The following is a 25,508-nucleotide window of genomic DNA, read 5'->3' on the forward strand; positions in this document are numbered from 1 at the left end:
GAGAACTTTAAACATGAAGCTGTCCAGCAATAGAACAAATTGCCTCACAAAGAACTGGAAGTGTTCAAGTAGAGGCTAAATGGCCATCTGTCAGGGAAAGCATGTGTCACATCCTGACAGTGGGAGAGAGTCTGCATTAAAAGATGGGCCAATGCAGTTCTGTGTTTCAGAGATTTAGCTGCCCAATATCGAGAGAGAAACAACAGCTCAGATCTCTAAATACAGTTTTGAAGAGTGCCTTTTGAAGAAGTGACCCCTGAATAAAAATAACATTCATTCAATACATCCATGGAGCGCCGACAATATGCCAAGCACAAGACAGTCTCCATGCTCAGGAAGTTTAGACAAGGAGGCAGAAAACACATTTTAAAGAGTTAAAACAGAACTGCTGTTTTAAATGATATGTTTACGTATGAATGACTATTTGTATTAATTTTGTAATAAAATCTACATAGTTTCATTAAATAATGTCTCATTTCAAGTGTTAAATTTTACTTAAAAAGTTTTTTCTGGGTTATTGAAGGACAAAATAAATCATGAGACGTACGTGATTAAATTGAGGTATTAGTGTTTTTTTACATATATTAATATATTTAGCATTTATACAATTTCAATTTTTAGTATTACTAGTCAAATAAAGATAAAGCACTTGTCAATGTAATTAAACAAAACGATCTAAAAATTTTAAACAAATATGAGTGCACCATCTTTGAAAACTTATGAATGGTTACTTTCTTGGAGCATCAGAAAATTAAATTTGAGTTAAACTATGATTAATTAATTCAGGACAATTCCTTTCGAGTAATTACATACAAGACTCTGTCAATATGTGAGCCTAATAAATGGCTGTGAAAAACCATAACTAGAAGTCTAAGGAAGAAAGAAGAAAGACTAAATGGTTTGCAAGTAACTAAAGGCAGGAAACATCAGTTTTGTGGAAAGAAAGGAAGTCACCAAAGGCCTAGATTTAGGGAAGAGCTAATTCACAGGGGTAACCAAAGGTCAAATCAGATCTCACTTTTGGGTAACCGAGAGAGACATGGAGAAAGAATCAGAAGAATGTTAGAAAACAGAGTTTAATTCAAAAAGCTCACAGGTGAGGGAAAGCAGTCAAATGTTGGATGAGAAATAGGAAAAAGTGAGATCTTGCAAAAGAACATCCAATTTATTTGAAAATGAGATAACAATTCATTTGAGAGTCTGAAAGCCTACTTTCAGGATTTGCCAAATTTACTCATTTCCATACACGGCAACCTCTCTCAAGACCCACCCCCCCCCCAAAAAAAAGCTACTCTAAAACAGGAAGGAGGTATTCAAGAGAAAACATAATATCTGGGTCTGGTTCTGTAGCCTTTCTCAGCATTCTTCATTACAATTTCACAGCCTGGCCAGTTTTTATTGAAGAAAATAGATCACATAAAATATTAGCATAAGCAAAAGCTAAGTTAAGAGTAATTTTTATTGGACAACCTCCTTCCTGCAGGAAAGAAAAGAGAGAGAGAGAGAGAGAAGGTTTACTAAAGAATAGGCAGGTGGGAGAGCAGGTGCCCAGTGAGATAGTTTGCAGTGATATAAAGATAATAGTTGTGTGCACAATTTCCCTTCCTGTGACTTAACTAATCTAGGTGAAGAAAGAAGTGGTTCCTTCAACTCAGATTCACTGATTCTTTTTTCCCCACAAAGCTGGAATTCTAAACCAGAAAATGAACAAGTAGTCAACTACTCCTTCAAGTTCTCTCTCAGTCTTGGCAAAGACAAACTTCTGTTTAAAGGGGCAGCAGCGGTTACTATTGAAAAGCAGAAGAGCGAGCAGTGGTGAAAATATGCAAATGGCTTAATACGCAAAAGATATAGAAATCTTCCCAAATTCCTTCAATAACTGTACATATATTTGGCATCACTATGTTTATGAAAGAAGTCCAGAAACATCTACCTTAAAACTCCTGAAACCAAAACGGGAACTCAAAAGAAAAAAAAAGAGCAATGCACTAACAGTTGGGTCCTTGTCCTAGCTCCACCACTTACTAGTGCTGTTGTCTTGAGAGGTCTCTTCCAGCTCTCCTCGCCCATAAGGTCAAAGGACTGGATTAGTTCAGCGGCTCTCAATATGCAGTCCACAAACAGGTAGCAGGTCCTCCAGACCTATTCAGGGGTCTGCAAGTTCATAATACTAAGATGTGATAAAGCTTTTTCACTGTGTTGACATTTGCACCAAAGGTGCAAAAGCAATGGTGGATAAAAATGGCTGAAGTTTCAACAAAAATCAAGGCAGTGGTACCAAACTAGGCACCCACAGTAAAGGGAGGAAGGGGGACTAGTTTCACTTAAGCCTGTCCTTAATGCATTAAAAATTATTAATTAAAAATTATTAATTTTATTAAAGCTCATCCTTGAGTAAAGACCTTTTAAATATTCCATGTGACGAAATAGGAAGTATGCATGAAGCACTTCTGCTGAATCCCAGGCTACAATGATTGTCCCAGGAAATACACTTGTTGATTGTTTGAATTGAGAGCTGAACTAGCAGCTCTTTGCATGGGACACTGTTTTTATTGGAAAGAATGATTGACAAGCTGTGGCCATTCAGACTGGGTCATGCCAGACATTTTCTCAAAAATAAACCAAGAGAACCTATCATTCCAAGGAAAACAACTAACCATAATCATTGCTAAGGATAAAACACAAGTTTTAAAGTGAATATTCGAATTCTGAAAATCTTGCATCTACTATTGTACACTTGACATCTTCCTAATATTTAAAATACTTTTTTGATCAAAGCAGTGATGATATTAATGAATGTGGTCTTTTTATGTTATAGAATGAAACATGTCAACATTTGGAAGATACACATAACTTGGTGAACCAATATTTTCCAAATGCCCAATGTGTGATGTTACACAATCATAGATGATTATCAACTCAAAGTGAAAATTAGACCAATAGATTTTAATATAACAGAGTATACAAAAGTTTATTGATATAATTTCAGATTACATTTTGTAACTAAACTTTAGGGAACTACTACTTGTCAAGTTTTGGTGTACTATCAAAGAAGAAAAGTCACAATTGCCTCCTTTTTACTTCCTTTTCCCATCCTTCCTATAAATCTTATCTATATTTTCTTCATAAACTTTAGTCAAAACACATATCACGACAAATTAAATGCAGAAGTAAAAATTCAGTTGCCACTTTCCTCACTAGTTTCTTTGTTTAGGAACATGTACTTATTTTCACACAGATATTTTTCTTTAAAATATCTTTTTTATTTCTGTTTTAATTTCTAATATGATGAATGTTATGAGCTACAACTCACATAAACAAAAACTCACGTGGAAGAGTGTAAGGGGGTCCTGACACCACATCCCTGGCCTAGATGGCATTTCTGCATGCTCCCTGCCTGCTCAGTACTCATCTCCTTTGGTTCTCAATCATGAGGGAAGATACAGAGTGGCTCAGCTCGACTTTCAGATCCAGCTATCTGTTCACTTTTATGTAGCTGCCACTTCAGTGAGCATCTGGAAACACTGAAACATCTGTATGACTTCATCACGGAGTAGCCATTCATCACTAACAAATATTCATTGTGTGCCTTCTATGGGGCACTCAGGACACCTGGATCAGAATCCAGACTCCACTATTACTCGAGGTATACTCCTGGTCAAGATACAAAATCTCTCTAAACTTGTCTCTTAAATGTAAAATAAGAATGACAATAGGACCTATTTCACGTGTACCTCCAATGAAATGATGCATTAAAGAGCTTACTATACACAGTGCCTAGCATATAGTAACAACTCAGTAAATCTTACCCATTGTTATTATAACTAGAATGTCTCTTACCAGAACAGACTGTTTGTAACGTACATGAAAGATATAAAGAGTTTAACCATAGACTATCAGGGACTCAGAATCCACCCCAGTTGCTGAAGCATTCAGTTCCATGAAAGCAGAGAAGCAAAAGTTTCCAGGAGTCCTTGTTTCTCACCTCAAGAGCAGAGAATCTGTTTTTGGTCAGGAATGAATGAAATCAGGGTTGTAATAGCGACCCAGCCACTGCATAAATTCCTAAACTTTCCAAGGTCAAACGAGCAAGCAGTTCATATTCAACATCACTCTCATCACTGTGTTGACAGGACAAAGACAACAGGGGAGTGAGGAGTCAAACCAAGTTCCCAGTTAGACAAGAGAGAAGACTTTGACTTTTCCTTTCTTCAGGCAAAAAGTCATATTCATTTTATCTCTTTACTCCACTTCATTAGAAACCCAGAAGGAATGAGGTTGGGTAAAAGTAAAGATGCTTGTCAATCTGAGGTCAGACCAAAAGAAAAAAGGATGCCCTCATATTGCTAAGAATAGATTACAAGTAGGAGAGAGTAGGTCCTTGATAAATTTCTTCAAATTAAAAATATCTGGAGGAACGGACACATGCACACTTATCTATAATTTCTTTATAATTTCTTTATATAAAGGAGATAATCATTAAACTAGTTATATTGGTGGGGCCAGGTTCATTTTTAAAGGAGAAAACATGGTGCCACCTTTATTTCACTTTATTTCATCAACTCTAAGTACAACCACTTCAAATATCAATATCTTACTAGCCTGATAAGACTTTAACTGCTGATTTAATAGAATGATGTAAGCTATGCTTCCAGAATAATGTATAGAAATGATCATGCCCCCTTAACAGCACTTGGATCTTCAATCAGGAAATTCAATTTTAGCTGCAAAACTATGTTTTGGCAAAAGTGCAATTGAACTCAGTGTACTTGTCACAATTCTAAATATACTCCGGTCACCATGACAACAAGGGAGACTGATGGATCGCTTAAAAGAGTACGGTATATTTAATTGTCAGCATTTTAAACTGACTCAGAAAAATGCTGTGTGATAGGTCTACTCACCATGGTTACTGCCGACTTGAGTCCATAATAATCAAAGGTTCACATGCGCACATCGAGAACGTGCGCACAAACAATGTAAAAGTCGGAAGGCCTTGTATTTCCAGCCACGCCAAATGCCAAACTTAATAAGGCTTTAGAAAAAACTTGTTCTCGTTAAGGTACTACTCAAGAACCTCTCTCCTGGAGGTTCTTGCTTCCTGTCTTAGCTAAAGATAAAGATGAACCTAAGGTTAATTTCCTCCTGGAACATATCTGGAATAGAGGGTGAGACAGACTCTCTCTTCTTTTCTTCCACGTGGACTTGTTCTCAAATGACAACCTTCTGGGACTCATTCATTCCCTAACCAACCATTTTCTGAGCACTTCTCCTAGGTCAGGCAACCTTCTACAGGCTGGGAATAGAGTGGCAACCACCAGATTTGGTCCCACTTTTAGGGAACTGACATTCTAAGACAAGAGAAAGAAAAAAATACAAATAAATAATCCATTAAAAAGAATGAAATCATCCAAATGAACTGACCCATCAGAGCTTACTGCCTAGCATACAGTAAGCACTCAGCAAATCTTCATCATTATTATTATAACTAAGATATCTTTCACCAAAACAGTTTGCAATGAACATAAAGAAGACAAAGACATACAACCCTATTTTCAGAGAACAATGACTACTGGCTATGTAGAATATAAAACAAGATAATGGGAGAAAGCCGTGGGGAGGGGAAAGGTGTGCTACTTTAGCTAGAGATAAACGAAGATCTCTCTGAGGAGATGACATTAGTACTGAGCCTTGAATGATGGCTCCAAGCCAGCCACATACAGAATCAGAGAAAGGTAGGGTGGGAACAAACTTGGCTTATACACGGGCAAAAGGAAGGCCAGTGTGTCTGTAGCTTACTGAGTGAAGTGGTTGAGAGTGGGAGGTAAAGGAGAAGACAGAGCCCACCTCACAGGGCCTTGCAGGCCACAGAAAGGTTTTTCGAATGTTTCTAGATACTTGGAAACCACTGTATGGTTTAAGGGGAGGCGGGGGGCAGGAGGGGGCGGTTGTGGAGTTGATACGATCCAATTAACAATTCTAGAAGATCTCTCTGTGCGGTATGAAGAGTGACAAAGGGAAAGCATAAAAGCACAGAGACTGTTTCAGAGACTCCATTGCCAAGCCAAGGTAATGGATGATGACTTGGATTGAGTCACTATTCTCCTACCCCAGTGCTTTTCCATGGCTCCATGCTTACCCTCTCAACTTGCAAAAGAGAGAGTGAAAGCAATCAGAATCAGGAAATATTCTGGAGACAGAGCAAACATGCACTAGCCACGCAGGTACTCTGAGCAAGAGTGGTAGCAAAATGAGTTGGATGTAGGCTCTACAAACAGTGAGGAATATGCCCCATGATTCAGTAGCTCTGGGTGGGGCTTGAGATGCTGAATTTCCAGCAAGCTGTGAGGTTTGATGGTGATGCTGCTGCTCCATGAACCACACTTTGAGAACTAGGGCTCGAGGAGAGTCTGGAGACAGGAACACCTATAGAGCAGGAGGCCATGAGAGCCTGGCAGAGGGTAATAATAGGTGACATAGAGAAAAGGGGAAAAATCCAAGAGATGTAGCAAGAAAGAAACTATCTAAGACTTGAGGACAAATAATCCATGAGTAAAAATAAAGAAGAAGATGGTGAAATTGATTCCGAGCTTTCTTTAATGGCATTGTTCAATATATAGATAGTTTTTATCTATTAATGCAAAGCACTTTCACAACTAACATTTCCTATAGCCACAGTCTATCCCTATAAGATAGGGCCAGGGAAAATGATTGTGGTTACAGGTAATAATAATAACAATAACAATCATTTGAGATTGGTATATTTGTTTATTATTATTTATTATTTGTATATTGACAGTTTATTCTGTGCCAGGCACATTATAACATGTACTATCTGCAGTTCTGACAACAACCCTGTTCCTATTTCACAGATGACAAAACTCAACCTGGGAGACATATATAGCTTGTCCAGAATCACTCCTGCTACAGCTGGATTCAAACACAGGAATAGACCCTAAAATCCATGACCTTCACCTCCATTCTGCCCAAGAAGTTGAATCTATAGAAAAATTAGATGCCTAATTGGGACATTCATCCTCAAAGTCAGGGTTTTCCTCTACTCTGACTAAGCTTCAAGAGGGCAAGTGGCAAAACTTAATCCGTGGACCCTAGTAGCATAGAAGTGAAATACCCAAGGTTAAGTGGCCAGCCTGTAGCAGGACTATGACTCACTTCATACCCTCACAAAATAAACATGGACTGAGCGTTTCTGTGCTCATGCTCAGACTCACGTCTCTATACTCCTACTGCAATGCTTTTCCACAGCCCTATGCTCAGCCTCTCAACTTTATTGTGCTTTTGCTTTACAACTTTTTCTGCCCAGAGAGTAACCAGCTCTCTACACAGTGATGCATTTGGAGTGAGGATGTGAGAAAGAGGCCCTCCTTTGTGAAGATGCATGGTGAACGGTAGTGGATATTGACAAGGCATCAGTAGATAAGAAAGATGAGCTTAGACATTTCCCCAGCCCAGGAAGTGGGTAAGAAATGAACCACAAGATCTTCCTTCTAGTCACCCACACTGTGCTTTCCCAGGATGATTCACAGGTATGGCTCCACAGACCTGACAAAGGGGACCGTCTTCAGGAAGATGAAAGGATGTTTTTATGCCTGCTCTCTTTTTTTTTATTTGTTCCTTCTTGAGTAATAACTATTAATTGTGCTATGCGGGCAGTAGAGAGATGAGTCTACCGGGAAGCCAGCACAAATCCATCAAGTGCTTTTAGTCCGAGCTTTTTAGAAGCAATTGTTTACCACATTTTCCCTGCTCTTTTTCTCACAGCTAGAATTAAAGTGGATTTTACCACACAATCACACCAATGCCATCCTCCCCACCTCCAAAATGAAGACACAAGATGACGATTGGTCTATCACCAGCAAAATCATAAGATGTGTGAGAAAACCAATTCATTTAGTGTTTACAAAGCCTAAGTATTGGACCCTAACAGGTACTCCACATACATTAACATATGACAACCTTGTGAAGTAGATATTGTCCAATTTGGACAGATAGAGAAATTAACGCTCAGAGATGATACGTTATTTGTCTAGAGTTCAACAACTAGAAAATGGTAGAGCCAAGAAGTAAACATAGGTCTTCTGACTCCAAAGCCAATACTTTCTCCACTCATTATAGCCGCCCTATACACACTCCCAAGAGAATCCACAATCTTCCATTCTGTTCTGCAGAAGAATCAAAGCTTCAAATATTTCTTAGAAATAAGGCTATACATAACCAAAAGGTCTCTTCCAAGGGGCCTTTTCTAGGAATAGTGAACAACAGAGCCATTGTAGATTCTCTAAGGCTTGCCTCTGACCAAGGCAATAAGTTCTTGACTATATCTGGATTCAGGGATCACTCAGAGTCTGCACCATGCCTGCTATGGAATCACTGAGGCTCTTGAATTTCCGAGCACAGGGCTCTGACCAAATAACAACATCACACAAACCCTCCTTCCTCCCCAGCCCCAGGGCTGTACTGAAGAAGGAAGAATCAGAGGAGTGGACATAATGGAAGACCGAGGGCCTATAAGTCAAGTGTTCACAGAAGCTCTGGCTCATTACGAAGTAGAATAAAATTAAAAAACCAAATGAAAAGTTAATATAGTCCAAGATTAAACTCATCTTTCATTACTATTCCTACTCCTCTATAGTATACATAGATGCTGGAAAGGATCAAACAAAGGCAAAAATAGGAACAATAAAGTCTTCAGGCCCTTAGACATGGTATCTGAACAAGGTGAGGATTAATATGTGTAAGCAGCATCCTTTTCTGTCTCCCATTACCCAGAGGGGTGGTGAGGTCAAGCATTTTGAAAAGATTCTTTATCATAAGCAAAGCTGACAGGGACACCTGATGGGAATAACTAAATCAAGAAGTAAATAAACACTGGGATCAATGTTCTTTACTTTTGGTGGCTGACTTTAAAACAAGGGTTGACTTATAAAGGTGGATATTTCTCTCTTCCAACCATAAATATAGGGTAGCTTCACAAGGTTTTCTCTTTTTTAAAAGTGATTTTGTTTCTCAACACATGCCAGTTAACCACCTTCTATGTGCTAGTTAGTGTGTGGTTTTGGGGGGAAAAATGGTAGAAAGAGAAAAGGACACAATCCCTATTTTCAAAGAGCTCAAAGTCTGGTACCTAAGGCCAAGCACAAAATGTTGTGATTTTTTTTTAAGTCAGCAAGTTATGTTCTCAATTATGAAAATACCAAATGTCAGATTCTTCTCCAGTCCAAGCAATAATCTAAAATGAGCCAACTCTCCTGAATCAGACTTTTTTTAATGAAAATTATGACTGTTGAAGCTTTTCCCTTTAATGCCAACATTATTAGAACTCAGAGGAGAACACAAGGTCAATTTACTGTGCTTCATATTCTTCTCAGGCTCTAACCACTGACCAATAAAAAAATAAGTTGAGCCACATATGCAATTTTAAATTTTCTAGTCAACACATTTATAAAGAATAGTAAAAAGAAATTTGGTTTACAAATATATGCAAAATATTATCCTTTAGACATGTGGCACTAGCCCTACTTCAAATGTTCAATGGCCACATGTGGCTAGTGGCTATCATATTGGACAGCACATCTCTAATCTCTCCCAAACATTCACTTCTAGTAAGTGAACAGAGTGAAACGTTTGTTGGAGAAAGGCGCTAAGTTTTACAATAGTTGTCAAGATACATGGACACCCAAAGGCTGACCCAACCCACCCAATATCCTAAAATACTTCTCTCAATCCTATACTCAAGACCAAGAGACTGCAGGACACAGTGACAGCAAATGCTGGAGAGGAAAAATGGCTCCGTCCCATATGTGAAGATGAGGAAAATCAAATAGGAGAAGGATTACCACAAACAAAATGGCAACTTAGCCACTCTACCCATTAGGATACTGATATCATCACATACAGGACGTGAGATCTACCCTCATATCTGTTTTGGCTTGAATCAAGGTTCATTTTCCAACTCTAGCCATCAGTGCTTTTGCTTCCCAACCTCACTGTGCATCCTCTGAAAATAACACAGGGTAAGTAAAAATTCAGGAAACCTGCAATGCATTAATGCAAGAAGCTACCCAAAAAAAAGAGGAAAGAAACTCTTCACCTTTCACACCTTCTGGTTTTGCCCATGGATATGGAACATTCTGTTCCCTTGTCAAATGACAAAGAGCTCTCCTTCCATCACTTGGTCCTCCAGGATAGGAGGGGGGATGATAATGGCTGACATCCTTTAAGCCGTATTAATCAAGGGGAAGGATCATCTTCAGAATCATCTGGAAGAATGGGCGGAATCCGTCTCTCGCTCCCTCCTGCTTTCCCTAATGTTCTCCTTTCTGTTGGAGATTTGGTTTCTGAGGTGGGCCCCAATCCCTGTATGGTTCACTGGGTAGGAATACACAAAACCAACATGGTCGCTCAACTTTCCCCTCAAGCAGGCCCAGGGTTGGGACTGGAGGAGAAACTGTAGCAAGCCCCAACATGGGCCTCAGGTCCAAACCACATTTTCTAATTGAGCTTTGGAAGCCACCCGCTTTGGGAGTTTTGGCCTTCCATTAGAATGAAGCTAGCAGTTTGAAGACTTGTCAGTGACTGTCACTGCTAATTTGTAAAGGCATCACAGTGTCAATAGTCCCAGACAACTGGTCTTTAGTTAAAACAATAAAACAAAACTGATCGGCAGCAATGTTAACATCCCAATAACAGGTGATGTTGATATCATGTACTCCCTGACAGGAAGCCAAGAGAAGGGCTTCACGTCTATGGTGGTCTTCCCAAATATCCACAATCCCAGTCTAATCATGAGAAAATATCAGATAAATTCAAATTGAGGGACATTCTACAAAATATCTGCCTCATACACTTAAAAAGTGTCAAGGTCATGAAAAACGAGGAAAGTCTGAGAAACAGTTACAGACAGGAGACTAAGAAGACATGATGACGAAACGCAGAGTAGTACCTTGAATCGGATTGTGGAAAAGACGAAAAGCATTATTGGAAAAACTGGGGAAACCCAAATAAAATCCATATTTTAATTACTCATGTTGAATAATGATAATTTCTTAGCTTTGAAAAACGTAAAATATGAACATTAGAGGAAGTTAGGTGAACAGTATTACGGAAGCTGCTTCTATTTTTGTAACTCACCAGCAACAACAGCTAAACAGTACTGGGAGATGAAAACCCTCAGTCTGCTTCCAGCCAAACCAAAACTCAATCAGGAAAAGAGCTGACAACACCGAACTACAAGAAAAGACATTACATAAAGTGACTTCTCACTTTTTGTTGTTCTCATAATAAATTAAAAAGCATTTCCAATGCATTTGATTAGGTAAAAGGCTCACTGGAAGCTAGAAATTAGCTGATTTTTTAAAAATTATAAATAAATGAATAAAGGAGTAGAATGAGAAAGGCCAACTTTGCCAAAAAAGAAATTGGTAATTGAAAAATTCATATTTTTGCTAATTGTTGAAAATTTTTATTTTATATTTGGACTGACATTATAGAGAGAATCACCTTAGGTTTCAAAGATTATACCATCTTTGTTTTACTGAAAAAAAGTCTGTCTCCTTCTACGCTAAGAAGGAAAAAAGCTTAGCCAACACCTTCACAGGGCTTTCAGAGATTCAGTTTGTGCACACTTCTTAGTCCCATCACAAGTGTCTGGGAAATTATATAATCTAGCCTGGAAAAAATGCTTTGCAAAGAATCATGATACCTTTTTTTTTCAAGTTTTTCTTTCAGAAGTCAGTTTTTCTTCAACTCAGTTTACTTGATTAACCAAATCAACCAAAGACTAAAGAATAAGAGAAATCAAATTCTACCATCTTCCATAAATAAGCAGGTAAGCTAGGTGGGCAGAAAGATGGATGGATGGATGGAGGGATGGATGGATGGATGTTTGGAGAGATAGAGATAGAGATAGATACATACATACATACATACATACATACATAAAGAATAAAAACTAAAATTATCTGAGCCCAGTGTACAAGCTGAACTCCTCTGCTAAAGGAAAAGGACTTTTGGAAACATTTTACTCCTTCCCGAACCCTAAGCACCATTAACAAAAATATCAACATATTCACTGAGTTTTCGTCCTAGTTTTAGAAAACTGTTTTTCCTTCAACAAAGGTAGTGAGAGTTATAGAAACCAAGTCATGGAGCCCAACACTTTTTGGATGAGGAAACAGTGAATTAAAAAGAGAAATGGAATAAACCAACTCAGCTCTTCCCTATCAGAACCCCTCCCCAACCAGTCCTTCCGATACTCAGACCTTAAATTAAAAAGCAAGGCCCAGAACAATTTTAAAAAAAGGCAAGTACTGTGAACAAAGCACAAATAAAGATAAGACTCTTCCTGACCCCATGGAGCTTTGGAAGCACTCCTACCCTCCTTGGAGGGCATTTGGAGGGCTTTCTTGGAGCCGGCTCTTCTCTGAGGATGCTGTTTTCTCTCTGTAGCCTCTCTATTTGTGTCTGCCTGTCCTCCTACACTCCAGATACACAAGGTCCAAAGCCATTGCTGGTGTTTTTCTAATTGTCTCTTGTCACCTCTAGACCATTACTCCACTATTACACACCCTGACTTTAGCTTCCTATTCTCTCACCTCTAAGTTTTATTTTTACTTCTCCATTGAGACTTCTAGTTCCTGAGATCCTCGCTTTTTTCCCTCTGTGCCATCCGTCATGGCAACATTTTTTCCAAGTTCAAGGCAGAGCCCGTATACTACAACATTTCAGGCATTATTTGGTCCTTTATCTGCCCTGACCCATCCCAATGTTGGATTAATATAACAATCTGCCTACCCAGCCCTCACAGCTACACTCTTTGATTGTACTACACTAAATAGAGCCTTAACAGACTAAGATAGCAACAATAACTTCAATAAAAACCCTCTCAAGTTATAGTGTAGAATTAATGAAGTATTTCCTTACTCATTAATCATTTGATTCCCACCCCTCTAGTGAATTAAGTACAACAGAATTAGATGTCCATTTAACAGAAGGGAAAGCAACGTTGCAGAGATGGAAAGTAACCTCTACCAAGGGCTCACAGGAAATTTTTGGCACCACTGGAACTTGAACCCAAACTCCTCAGACCTGGCCCTGTGTGCTTTCCATTTACCCCATGCTCCCAAGATTCTAGGATCCCCTGCACAAAAAATGACACACCAGTAATGCTGAGGACAAATCTTTAACCTACACCAGAATTAGACCAGCATTTTCAGTTGACTTAGAAAGGGGGAAAAAAAAACTCAAAGGAAAAAAAAAGTTTTCCAACTGATTCTGGTAGAGACGATTAGCAGAAATATCTTGCAAAGAACGTGGGTGTCCTGGAAGACTCATCGTCATCATCATTATAATTTCTAATCATGCTGTGTAGGCAGGTGTCCGTGTAGCAGAAACACCATTGGCACCGAGATTAGCAGTTTCACCAAGAGACTAGAAACTAAGTCTGCAATTCTTAGACCTCAGAGCCTGAATCACAGCTTTCCCCTCAGGGATTAGCAAATATGCAGTCTGTGCCTTAGCAAAGATTGTTGGGCCTGCCGAGGGAGGCGATCAAATATCAGGTCCATCAAAAAATGCACACTGGAGCAAGGTACAGGAGGCTTCCCGGGAGCCTGGAAATACCACTAGATGCAAAGACAGAAGGCCGGAGTTGTATTCCCACGTTAAGCCTCTAATTCACTGAGTAACTTTGAATGAATCATTTGCCTTCTTTGCATTTTTGTTTTCCTTCTCATCCGAACATTGAAAGTTTCTGAACTATCACTCTTGGTTTTCACATGAGACATGGGAGGACGTCAGGAGGGAAGACAGCCCACAGCAGGGTTTGGGCTTCCCCTGGCTCTGCACCCTCCCCCCACTACAGCAGGCCTGTTTTATCATTTTACACTCTGGACCTGGACCTCTCTGCAAGATTTAGCTGGAACAAAGGGTCCAGGCACACAAAAATCATGGGCATGATCTCTAATAACTCGTCAGCTCTAACATTCTGGTTCTAACCAAATGTGTTTCCTCTGAGCTAATCTTTACAAAAGTCTTTTTAACCAGGTTTACTTGATTTGAGGGAAATTGTATTGGTAGACTTTAAAAATAAATCTATTAATAACATACTCTGAAAACGTAATATGAAGCATGTCTAATATTTTTTTATGCCTCCACATTAGTAGATACCTAGAGAGAATGTCCAAAGATGGCAGAAAGGAACCAGAGTAACAGATGGGAACCTGCCACAAACCCCATAATTATTTCATAGGGCTTTATTTATTCATACAAAAATATTTCTCAAGCACCTGCTATGTGATAAGCACTATGGTAGGCTCGAAATGAATAAACAGATGAGATTTCTATCTCCATGAGGCTTACATTATAACTGGATTTGGCATTTCTAAAAAACTGTACATAGTCAAATAACTAAATCAAATATACTACTTAACAAAATGTGTGGCGTACAGCTAAAGCAATCCTTACAGGAAAATATATACCTTTATCTGTATTAATAAAAAAGCAGAAATGAAAATATGTGAATTGAGAGTCAAGCTCAAACAACTAGAAAAACAAAATAATTCTAGGGAAAGAAAAAAATGTATTATTGAAGATTTTAATAAGAAAATAAAGAATGGTAGAGCTAAAAAATACATGCAAGAACTGTTTTTTTGAATAAATAATAAATAAAATTTTGACTAATCAAAAGGAGGGATAGATAAATAAAGCACAAAACTTTAAATAATAATCTGGAAATAACCATAAACACAGATTAAATGAATATAATTATAATAAATTATTTAACTTCATGCAGATCAATTTGAAATAGGTGACTTTCCTAAAAGACAATTAACAAAAGTAGCCATAGAAGAGATATAAAAGCAAATTAGTCCAATTAGTATAAAAGAAAGAAAAAATTGTTAAAGAATAAACACTTCCCCCCACCAAAAAGGCACCAAGTCAAGGCAGTTTCACAGGGGAATTCTATCACATTTTTAAGAAATAGATGATATAAATGCTATTCAAACTATTTCAAAAAGAAACAAAGAAAAAGAAAGGCTTCCAAATTATTTTTACAATGATTGAAGCATAACACAGACAATGCTAATACACACACATACATAACTTTCAAATAATCTCACTTGTGAAAATTGTGAAAATTGATGCAAAACTTGTTAATAAATTACTGGTGTCTAGATCCCAATGACACTAAAAAAATAATGCACAAACTATGACCAAGCGGATATTATTCCAAGAACACTAGCATGATTTCTTGTTTGAATAATGTATTTATATATATCACCAAACTTACAGGACAAAAGAGAAAAATGTAAGATATTTTCTTAGAAAAGAGAAAAGGAGACAATGTACGATTGTTTCCATAATTTCTAAAAAGGCATTAGATAAGCATTTAACAACCACCCTCTATTTCAAAAAATAAAAATAAGAAAACACTCTCAGAGTAGGGATGGATAGTTTTTAAGACAATATATTTCTCCAACCAAAACTTAACATCACAATTCACAGGGAACATTATAAGCATCCCCACTAAAGTCAGGAAAAAGAGGAGGATGCTCACTCAGCTATTTAATATTTACTCTTCTGGAGGTAGGAGACAATATAATTAGAAGAAAGCTGTGAGAGTTATAAAAATTAAAAAGAAAAAAGTGATAGTTATTGGCAGATGATATGATTACTTAACTAGAAACTCAAAGAAATCCATCTAAAAATTATTCAAATAATGAGAGAATTGAGTTAAGTGGCTGGGTAGAAAATGAATATACTGAAATCAAGAGGCTACACACACACGTTCAACTAGTTAGATGGTATAATATAAGAAATAATTCCATTAACGAGAGCAAGCACAAAATACCTAGGAAAATAAACCTCTAAGAAGCACGCACGGTCTACCGGAAGAAAAATTTAAATGCTCCTGCGGACGTAAGAGAAGACTTTAACAAATGGAAAGGCATAGTGTTAAGAAAAAGAAATAACGTCTTTACAATGCATAATGTATAATATTAATGAATAAATTTAGAGTAATCACCGTAAAAATATCAACAGAACATTATTTTTAGAGCTGGACAAGTTCATTCCAAAGTTCATGGAAAAATAAACAAGTGCTAAAAGACAGAAAAATTCAGAAAAAGAGGAACTAATGAGAGTGGAGTAGCCCCATCAGATAATGGGATACATTATACAGCTACAATAATTGAAAGCACGATAATGGTGCATGACGTTGCAGATGAATGGAACAGCAGGTTCCCAAAATGACGTAAATTCCTAAGCATTAAGTATGTAAGTAATTAAGCATTAAGAAATTTAATAGACAATAAAGCTATCTTTTCAAATCAGTGTGGAAAAGGTAGACTATTCAATAAATAGTGTCTGGACAGTTGGTTCTGGAAAAATATCAAAATGGATTCCTACCTCACATCTTTTGCCAAAATATAATTTCAATGGATCAGTGATGTGAGACAGAAACAGAGATAAAGAGAAAGAGAGAGCGAAAGAGAGAGAGAGACCCAGACGAAATAACTAGAAGGAAAATTGGAAGATTTTTTTAAAAAAACATCACAAAGTGGAGAAGGCATTTCTAAGTGTTACACGAAACCCAAAAACCATAAAACCGAAAGATTGAATTGACTACATAAAAAATTTTTTTCTTGATCTGCAAGTTAAAAAGACAAATGCAAAATGATGGGGTATTGCTCCTACTATCACAGACTAAGGGTTAATTTTTTTTAACTGTAGTAAATCAATAAGCAAAAGTCCAAGAATCCAACAGAAAAGGAGGCAGAGGGTAGTCACAAAAAGAAAATACAAATGGATATAGCCTATCTAAATTGATGTCCAAAGTCACTAACAAACGAAATGCAAGTTATAACTACAAGATACCAGACATAAGATGCTGATACAGAAATGATCATCTAGATATATGATTATACGAAAAAAGTAAGATGCAAAATAATGTGTGTAGTATGCTCCCTTTTGTGTAAATACTCTTTATATGCTGGAATATAAAGGAATATAAATACATACATATGCTTGTGTATACCCAGTTTATTTCTAAAAGAGGATATAAGGAACTGATACAAGTTTTTGCCTCTGGGTAGGAAAAGTAGAAAGATGAGACATTGATAGGAGAAAGATTTATTTTTCATTATAAGTCTTTTTGTAACTTTTTAATTTTGTGATATACTTTTGTGCTGCTTCATTCAAATAATTTTTAGTTTTCTCTAAAGGAAGGTTAGACAACAATGCATCAGTGAGACCTTCAAATCCAGAGGAAGGAAGCTGGCTAGAAGGCCTGAAACTTTCCAACTCTGCAATTTAATACGGCATATTGGAATGAGAATGACGAAGATATCAGGTTTGGAAGCCTAATGTAGCTATTTAAATAGCTTTGACTTTTTGGAAGTTTATTCTTGCAGTGTCTCAGTTTCCATTGCTATGAAACAGAAAGCTAAAATTTACATCTCAACAGGTTGCTGTGAAAATTAAATAAGATAGCATATATAAGGCACCTTGCCCAAGGCCTGGCAAGGAACATATGTTCAATAAATGTTAGCTCCTACTACTATAAGGACTGTTCCTGAAATAATAATAATAATAATAATAATACAGTTCTGCTCAACCACATGGGTGCATTCAACACCCACCCCAACTCCTCTGGCCTCAGCTTCCCCTCCCATTGCCACAACACTCCAAGACGCCATGAAGCAAGAGTTGAATAACTAATCACCAATTCCAAATAGGAGTCAGGAGAATGACTGGAAAACATCTATTTCAACTGCCACATTTCACTGAGAAATGAGCAAGGGTCAGCTGTAGTTAAATGGCTAGCCAAAGAGATGAAATCTCAAGTCTATTGTCCTCCATGCCACAGACTTGTCACCACATTTCATGAGTTGGCAAAGAATGGGCCTCTTTCACTCAACTCCACTGGCCCCCTCCTCATTTGTAAAGGTTACCTTAGTTTACTTCCACAGAGCCCCGTTTTTACTCTATAGCATCTACCTAAAGCACCCCTCAATCAGGCACCCTGGCCTCTCTCTCTTGGTGAACACAGATAGTCACAATACATGCAAACTCATCACTTCCGAAGCTCATGCCCATTAGAAGACAAAATTGCTCTTTTTGCAGCAATAAGAGGCCAACTTTGTCAGTCTTCCAGAAATAGTGAAAAAAGAAAAAAGTAAAAAGAAAATTAATGAAGACTATATCCTGATAGAAAGAAATGTGGGCCCCTTTCTCTAGAGCCTGATGACTTAACAATGGATAGTTAGAGGCTATGCATCCTTAGAGCACTGGGTTTTGTTAGTGGTGATGGTGGTGATGAGGTTTTTGTGTTTATTTTGTTTTATTTTTCTTTCTTTCTGTGTTTGGTCTTTGAGAAAGATTCTATTATGGTTGCTATCAATTCTCATTTAAAGAAACAAGGACAATGGTATTAATAACGAAACAAAAGTGCTCCTTTTTACTCTCTGTGGTCTGCAAGGAGTTTCACATATCACTCAGATCAGAACTCCATGTTTTACTGATGTGAAAGTGTGTGGTTTTTGTGATAGCCAAGTTCTTCTAATATTCAACTTTCTGTTGTTTCTTACTTGCAATTTACAGTAAATGAATCCCAATTTTTCCCCTTTGTCAAAATCAGCCCATTTTCAAAACAACCAGGTCACTTCAGACATGGCATTTTTCATGAATATCATAGAGGCATGAACCTATTCAGGCCCAGCTATTGCATTAAATAATCTAAACTATGAAACAGATTACCCAGATTTTATCTTTGGACTACGCAAAACATAACCATTCTGGAGAAGCACAGAAGAAAGCCAAGTTCTGCCTCTGCTGATCTCTCCTTTCCCCCAAAGTCCTCTCAACCTTCATGTTTGGCTTAATCTGAATAGATAAATCAGGAGTGGTCAGTCTATAACAGGAGAAAAATCATCACTGTCATTGTTCCCTTCATCATCATCCTTACCTTGGTTCCAGTGCTTCATCTTGAAAAGTTCCTTCGGAGATGCCTACTCATCCTATCAAGCCTGGGAAATAGGGGGATGCCAAAATTGCTCTCCCTCAATATGAATTAGAAGAAACTTAGGGTCAAGATCGGCAAGTGAATTGCTCAGGAGCCCCCAGCAATAAGTGGCGAGAACAGGTCCTCAACCCAGGTGTTATCATTCTAGAGCAAGGGCTCTTTCCACTCTCTGCTCTGCCTAAGGAGAGCGACTTAGAGTTTCCCTGGATCGTCTGTACATCACTGGCTCTTAGCTGCTTCATCACAACACACTAAGACTCCATCAGCCAGACTGCCCATCAGCTTGTACTTGATGGCACAACTGTTTACATCAGGGTCAGTTTTGATTGTTCAGTGCCTGGGCCATACCAGTGGTTAAGTATTGTCACTATCACCAGAGTCCACCAGTTGTCAGATATGTCTTAAGCAATTTGTTGCTAGTTATTGTTAAAGTCCGAAAGTTCCAAATGAATTGTTTTTATATAGAAACAAGCGCTCTTTCAAGGTTATCCCTAAGATATTGTCACTCACATGTCCATTTACGTCCTTAAATGGGAGAACAAGAGGCAGAGTTATAGATAGGTCTCCAGTTATTCCACTTAACCTCAGCCTACCTTCTCTTGGTCAGAGCCCATAGTGTCCTGTTATAAGAACATTATCCATCATAAGAATCTGTGATGAATAAAGGCTGAGAAATACTGCTGTATGGGCGGGAGCAGAGTGGCTGACAGAAGTTGGCTTTCCTAGAAAGAGGAGAATATCTGAATTCTCTCTAGGCTGAGTAAACCTCTACCATCAGTACTGAATTTGTTTTATGGCCTGATGTTTGAGTAACAAAACTTAGAATGCCCTGTTTGTAATCCCTAGCTGTCTCACTAAAAGATTGTGCCCAAACAGAGGTAACATGCATGTGTCACATATTACTCAGTTTATACATACACACACACACACCCCAGAGCACAGAATGGATCCAGTCTAGTACTGTAGAAAACTAAAACTGCCCCACAGTCCATTCGGCACACATCAAGACAATTCATCCTAACATTTAAGAGATAAACAACAGTATCCCAAGTTTCAATGAGGTCAGCTTGACCATCACTGTTATCAGCTTATCTCACAGGACCAAGTATATCTGTCTCCCTCACTAGAATGTGAGTTCCCTGCAGTGACGGACCAATTATTCATTCAAATAAATATTTACTAAGCACCTGCTTTGTGTCAGGCACTAATGTAGATGGTGGGGATACAGCAAAGAATGAAAAAAGACTAAATTCCTGCACTCCTGGAGCTTACATCCCAGAAGTCAATGCAGAAAATTCAAAAGGGCAAATAAACACATAATTTTCAGAGAGCAATAAATGCTTTAAGAAAAATAAAATAAGGTACAGGAGATAGGGAGTGCTTGATGTGGAGGGGGAAGTTGGAGTCGTTACCCATATTACTTCTTCTAACCAATGATTCAGCTTTTTAAAAGATACCCACGCCGGGGCTGGCCCCATGGCCGAGTGGTTAAGTTTGCGCGCTCCACTGCAGGCGGCCCAGTGTTTCGTTGGTTCGAATCCTGGGCTCGGACATGGCACTGCTCATCAAACCACACTGAGGCAGCATCCCACATGCCACAACCAGAAGGACCCACAACGAAGAATATACAACTATGTACCGGGGGGCTTTGGGGAGGAAAAGGAAAAAAAATAAATAAATAAATACTCATGCCTTGGTCCCACTCCCAGATATTCTAATTTCATTAGTTTGGAGGTGGGCTTGGGCAATAGTATTTTTAAGAGTATTCCAGTGATTCTAACAGATCATCAGTGTTGAGAACCACTGGTACACTTGGTCTTGAAGGTGAACAGGCCTAGGTTTGAAATGTTGCATAGCATCTGTGTGATCTCAGGAAAGATATTTAATCTCTCTGATCCTCAGTGTCCTTGTGTGTAAATTGAGATAATAATATTAATGCGTACCTCTTCAGGTTATTATAAGAATTAAATGATGTATGTAAAGCCCAGAGCAGAGTGCCTAGCACATGGAAAGGACTCAGTAAGTGTTGTCCATCATTTACTATTATCTTTATCAGTTAAAAATATGCACAGAAGGGGCTGGTCTGGTGGCGTAGTGGTTAAATGCACACACTCCACTTTGGCGGCCTGAGGTTTCCCGGTTCAGATCCCAGGCGCGGACCTACTGACTGCTTATGAAGCCATGCTGTGGCAGGAGTCCCACATATAAAGTAGAGGAAGATGGGCACAATGTTAGCTTAGGGCTACTATTCCTCAGCAAAAAGAGGAGGATTGATAGCAGATGTTAGCTCAGGGGTAATCTTCCTAAAAAAAAAATATATATGCACAGAAGATGCAAACTGGAGGGCTGCAGATCAAATCTCCTTGTTAGATGAGTTCTCTTTGCCATGTACAGTGTGGACTTTGAAAGCACTTTGTTGTTGTTTTGAGCCAAAGTTGACATTATTGAGTCAGATCATAAATTACATTTTTCTCCTTCCATGAGGAAATATCTCTTACAGTGTTTTTAAAATATTTGAGTGAGTTGCCAACATTTCAAAGCCTAAAGATTTCATATAAAAACCTGACAATGCATTCCCACGTGGCAAAACTGATTAGTGCCAGGCAGCTGCCACCTTCTTCAGAGAAAGCCCTCTCAAGCTCTCCACGTCCTCAACCATGCCCTACAACTCTGTCCCCAAAGTATGCTCAGACTGTGGCCAGCAACCAGTAGCATTTCATCAGCATACTCGCGCTGTTGTCTTCCCTAAAGAGGAAGACAAAATACTTCTTGTACCCAAGACTCTAAAGTGGGAAAGGGGAAGCTAGAGAAAGGGCTTTTTGTGTTTCAAGAAACAAGCCTGGAAGGATTTCTCTGCAGAAGTCAAGAATATCTCTTTATATTAATTGTGCAAAGGCAGTGTGTCTGTGTCAATAGCATAAAACTAATATGTCACCTGCTCACTCTTTTATATAACTTACCTGGCCCTGTAGGCGTATGACCTATCGTGTCCTGGGCACTGAAATAGGATCTTGGCAAACATTAGCTCCTTTAATCCCACAACTCTGTTGGGTAGTTTCCATTATCATCATTTTCAAGGATGAGGAAACTGAACCTTGGAAAGGATAAGTAACAGTCTTGGGTCACGTAAATAATAAATGGCAAAGTTCGGTATGGAACCAGAACTGGCTGACGTCAAAGTTGAAACTTCTTCCACCATACTATGCTTCCTCCACCCAGGGAGCAATTTCATGTAATTTAACTATTGAGAAGAGCAACAATTAGATGGGAAAATTCTTGGAAAGAACACCATTAGTTCAGAACAGTATACTATATCTCTCTCTGACCAATATACTTGCTGTTTATGTCACTGATGACGAAGAACATCCCCATAACTTGAGACGTTGAGAAACCTGCAGATTACACCATGAAACCTGCTCCTCTCTTCCTTTTGTCCCACACAAACATAGTTCTACTCTTAAATCTACAGCCAAACAGATGGCAAAAAGAAAAAACTATCACTTTGTATGTGTGTGTGTTTGTGTGTGTTGTGTTGACCACGATCAAAACCAATAACCAAAATGGAAGAACAAGACACATTCAGGTTCATCTCAAACATTGTTTCTTTGCTGACGCCTCCCTTAATTCAGCTTGTCAGAACAAACCTGCCTCCAGATTCTATACAGCTTATTTGTACCTATCTCAGATTTCTTTATCACATTATATTTATGTGCTATGTGTCAACATCCCCACCAAACTACAGTTTCCTGAAAGAGGCAACTATGTTTTCTTCCCTTTTAAACACCTGCCCCAATCCAGCCCTACCAAGAGTGTTAAACACAAAGCACGGCACAAAGTCAGATGCAAAATAAGAGTGAATTAAGCGAATAACTGAAGATAAGATTGACCACTTTCTAACTACGTTTCTTTAAGTAAATGTATATTTAGTATTAGTACCTACAAAGCTAGGCTTTGTGGAGATGCAGAGATTAATTTTTTTAAGTGCTTTGATTTCAAGATGCTCACCACTGACTGGAAGAGACAAATGTACGTATATAACCAGAACGCAGAAGAGACAAAAATTAAGTCTCCTAAGAGATAGAAACAAAAAAAATTCTGGCAGTTGAGAGAAATGTGCAAGATATGAAATTTCTCAAGATTCTGCTGTAATCTTTATTTTAAGTGGTCAATTAAAATACATCTACCAAATAAATATGCAATTTCTTTCTCTGATAATTTACTGACATTTCTTTTTTGAAGTTGCTGACATTTAACTATCAAAAGAGCTGTTAAGAAAGGTCTTAGCTATAACAGGGAATTCAACTTTGTGTTTTTATTAAGGTAGTTTAAGAGAAAGTATCTTTGTATTTTAGCACTTCTGGAAGAGCTTGACTTTTCTGACAAGATAACTGCAAAGAAACTTGAGTCAAAACACACAAGAAAAGAAAAGATGCTCAAGATATTTCAAGTCTACAATTATTTGCTGAATACATGCTAAGTGCCAGGAAATATGTTAAGCTCTCCAGGGAAACAGAGCTCAGTCTTTATTTGGGATAACAGTGGGATACTGGTCCAGGAGATGACATTAAGATGTAACTTTGTGACAAGCAGCATAGAAGAGGTGTGAGCAAAAGGCTATGAGATTCAAGGGGGAGAGCAATTATGTAAATTAGGAACTTTATTGATAAATATGGCATAGCGCTATGAAAAGAAAACTAAATTGCATAACTTGGCGTTTGCATTCTATTTCTGGTTCTGCCAATAATTTGGTGACAGAACTTGAGCAAGAGATTGCCTACGTTTTAGACTTCCAGTTTCCCCTGTCATGAAAAAGGCGACACACAGCCCTCCCAATGGTCACAGTCTACAATTCTGGGCATTAAATTAAACTGCCTTCTGAAGTGGCGTTACAGCAGGATAAAGCAAGTTTTCTCCTGTGTTGTTTGAATCCATTTGCCCTCTTAAACGTTTACCAACCAAGAGATTCAAAAGCAATAAATCTAGTAGCTACACAGAACTTGATATTTTCATTGTAATTTACACAACTGACTAAATTACATGCCACTTCATCATAAAGGCTGGAGTATTCCTCCAAGATCAACAGGGGATCTACGAAGGCAGGCAGTTAAGTAGGGTGGATTTCCACCAGGTCCCCCTCTATTCTACGGCACAGAAGGCACAAGGTAATTCTGGGTCCAGCTGCCATCAGTCAATACTGGTTCTGTTAGTAGGAAAGGTAAGAACTTTATTTCCCATCAGAAATGACCCCAGTATACCTTTCAGTGTCATTTCCCACTACTACTTCCTTTCAAATCTTTATTTTATAAACAAGTATTGGCCAAACTTGCCTGAAAATCAGAATCTCCAGGGAGGGTAAAGGGAATCTGTATTATCAATAAAAAGCAATTTTGATAATCAGGCAAGTAAGGGAAATCCTACTCATTATTCACTACAAATGTGCTGCTTCTTGTCCCTTTTGTGTGTTTCTGCAGTGTCCTTCTCCCATCCCTGGCTGGTGACATATACTTATCTATCATTCAGGATCCAGTTAATAGACCACCTGATTCCACTCTTCTCCACACTCTCATACACATGCTTTTTATCCCCCTACTGAATTATGAATTCTTAAAGATCAGGGAAGAAGTCTCATTCATTCATTCCTTCACTAGTTCACTCATTCGTCAAATAATTATTGAGCATCTACCATATGGCCAGGCACTGCTCTGAGCATTGCAGACATAGCAACAAACAAGACAAAGTTCACTATTGTCATGGATGTTTTAGTACAAGTGTGCAACCTGTGGCCCACAGACCAAATCTGACTCACTCCATGTTATAGCAAAAAATTTTATTGAAACACAGACATACTCAATTGTTTACATATTGTCTATGGCAGAGTTGAATATTTTAGGTATTGTCTAACAGGAGAATGAGTAGCTACAACAGAGACCATATGGACCACAAAGGCTAAAATATTTACCATCTGTCCCTTTACAGAAAAGTTTGCTGACCTCCATTCTAGCATATTCTTCCCACATAGCACAGTGCCTGTTGGGCAGTAGGCAATTAATAAATGTTTAGAGAATAAAATAAAGATAGAAAGTGAGAATAAGTTCATACAAGGCAGGTCCCATGGCAGAACCTCCTTTACCCAGTGTCCATCTTTATTCTTAATTATGCCAAAACTAATTTCCACTCAGGTAGAAGATGATTAGCAACGCTACAGTTTAGCGTGATATAAAGGGCGGGGGGGAGAGGGGGGCTTTCAAATCTATGGAAAAGTTAAGAACTAAATAAATTTGCTGTGTCTTCAAAAGCCATTACTATTTCAGGCTCATTTGTGATTATAATAGCTGGCCTGGCAAAATAGATTACAACAGCTATCTTTTCTGGCTTTCTAGAGCTTACAAACACTTGGGGGGAGTTGTTATTGTATTTCATGCGTTTGTCTGCCTTCATTAGATGCCTCTTGCGGACCGGACCTTTG

General features: G+C 38.3%; 1 protein-coding gene across 7 annotated transcripts in view; it reads right to left on the bottom strand.

The window, feature by feature from the left end:
- The window catches only part of LPP (LIM domain containing preferred translocation partner in lipoma), a 653,489-nt gene that overhangs the window by 486,504 nt on the left and 141,477 nt on the right, over nucleotides 1–25,508 (bottom strand). The window contains exon 4 of one of the 7 annotated variants that reach the window (XM_046658566.1): nucleotides 2,026–2,154. The exons of the other annotated variants lie outside the window; for them this stretch is intronic. The gene's annotated coding sequence lies outside the window, so the exon portion shown is untranslated. The remainder of the gene's footprint in view (nucleotides 1–2,025; nucleotides 2,155–25,508) is intronic. 7 annotated transcript variants of the gene reach the window in all.

The sequence above is a fragment of the Equus quagga genome, chromosome 4 (genome assembly GCF_021613505.1).
Source record: "Equus quagga isolate Etosha38 chromosome 4, UCLA_HA_Equagga_1.0, whole genome shotgun sequence".
Lineage (NCBI taxonomy): Eukaryota > Metazoa > Chordata > Mammalia > Perissodactyla > Equidae > Equus > Equus quagga.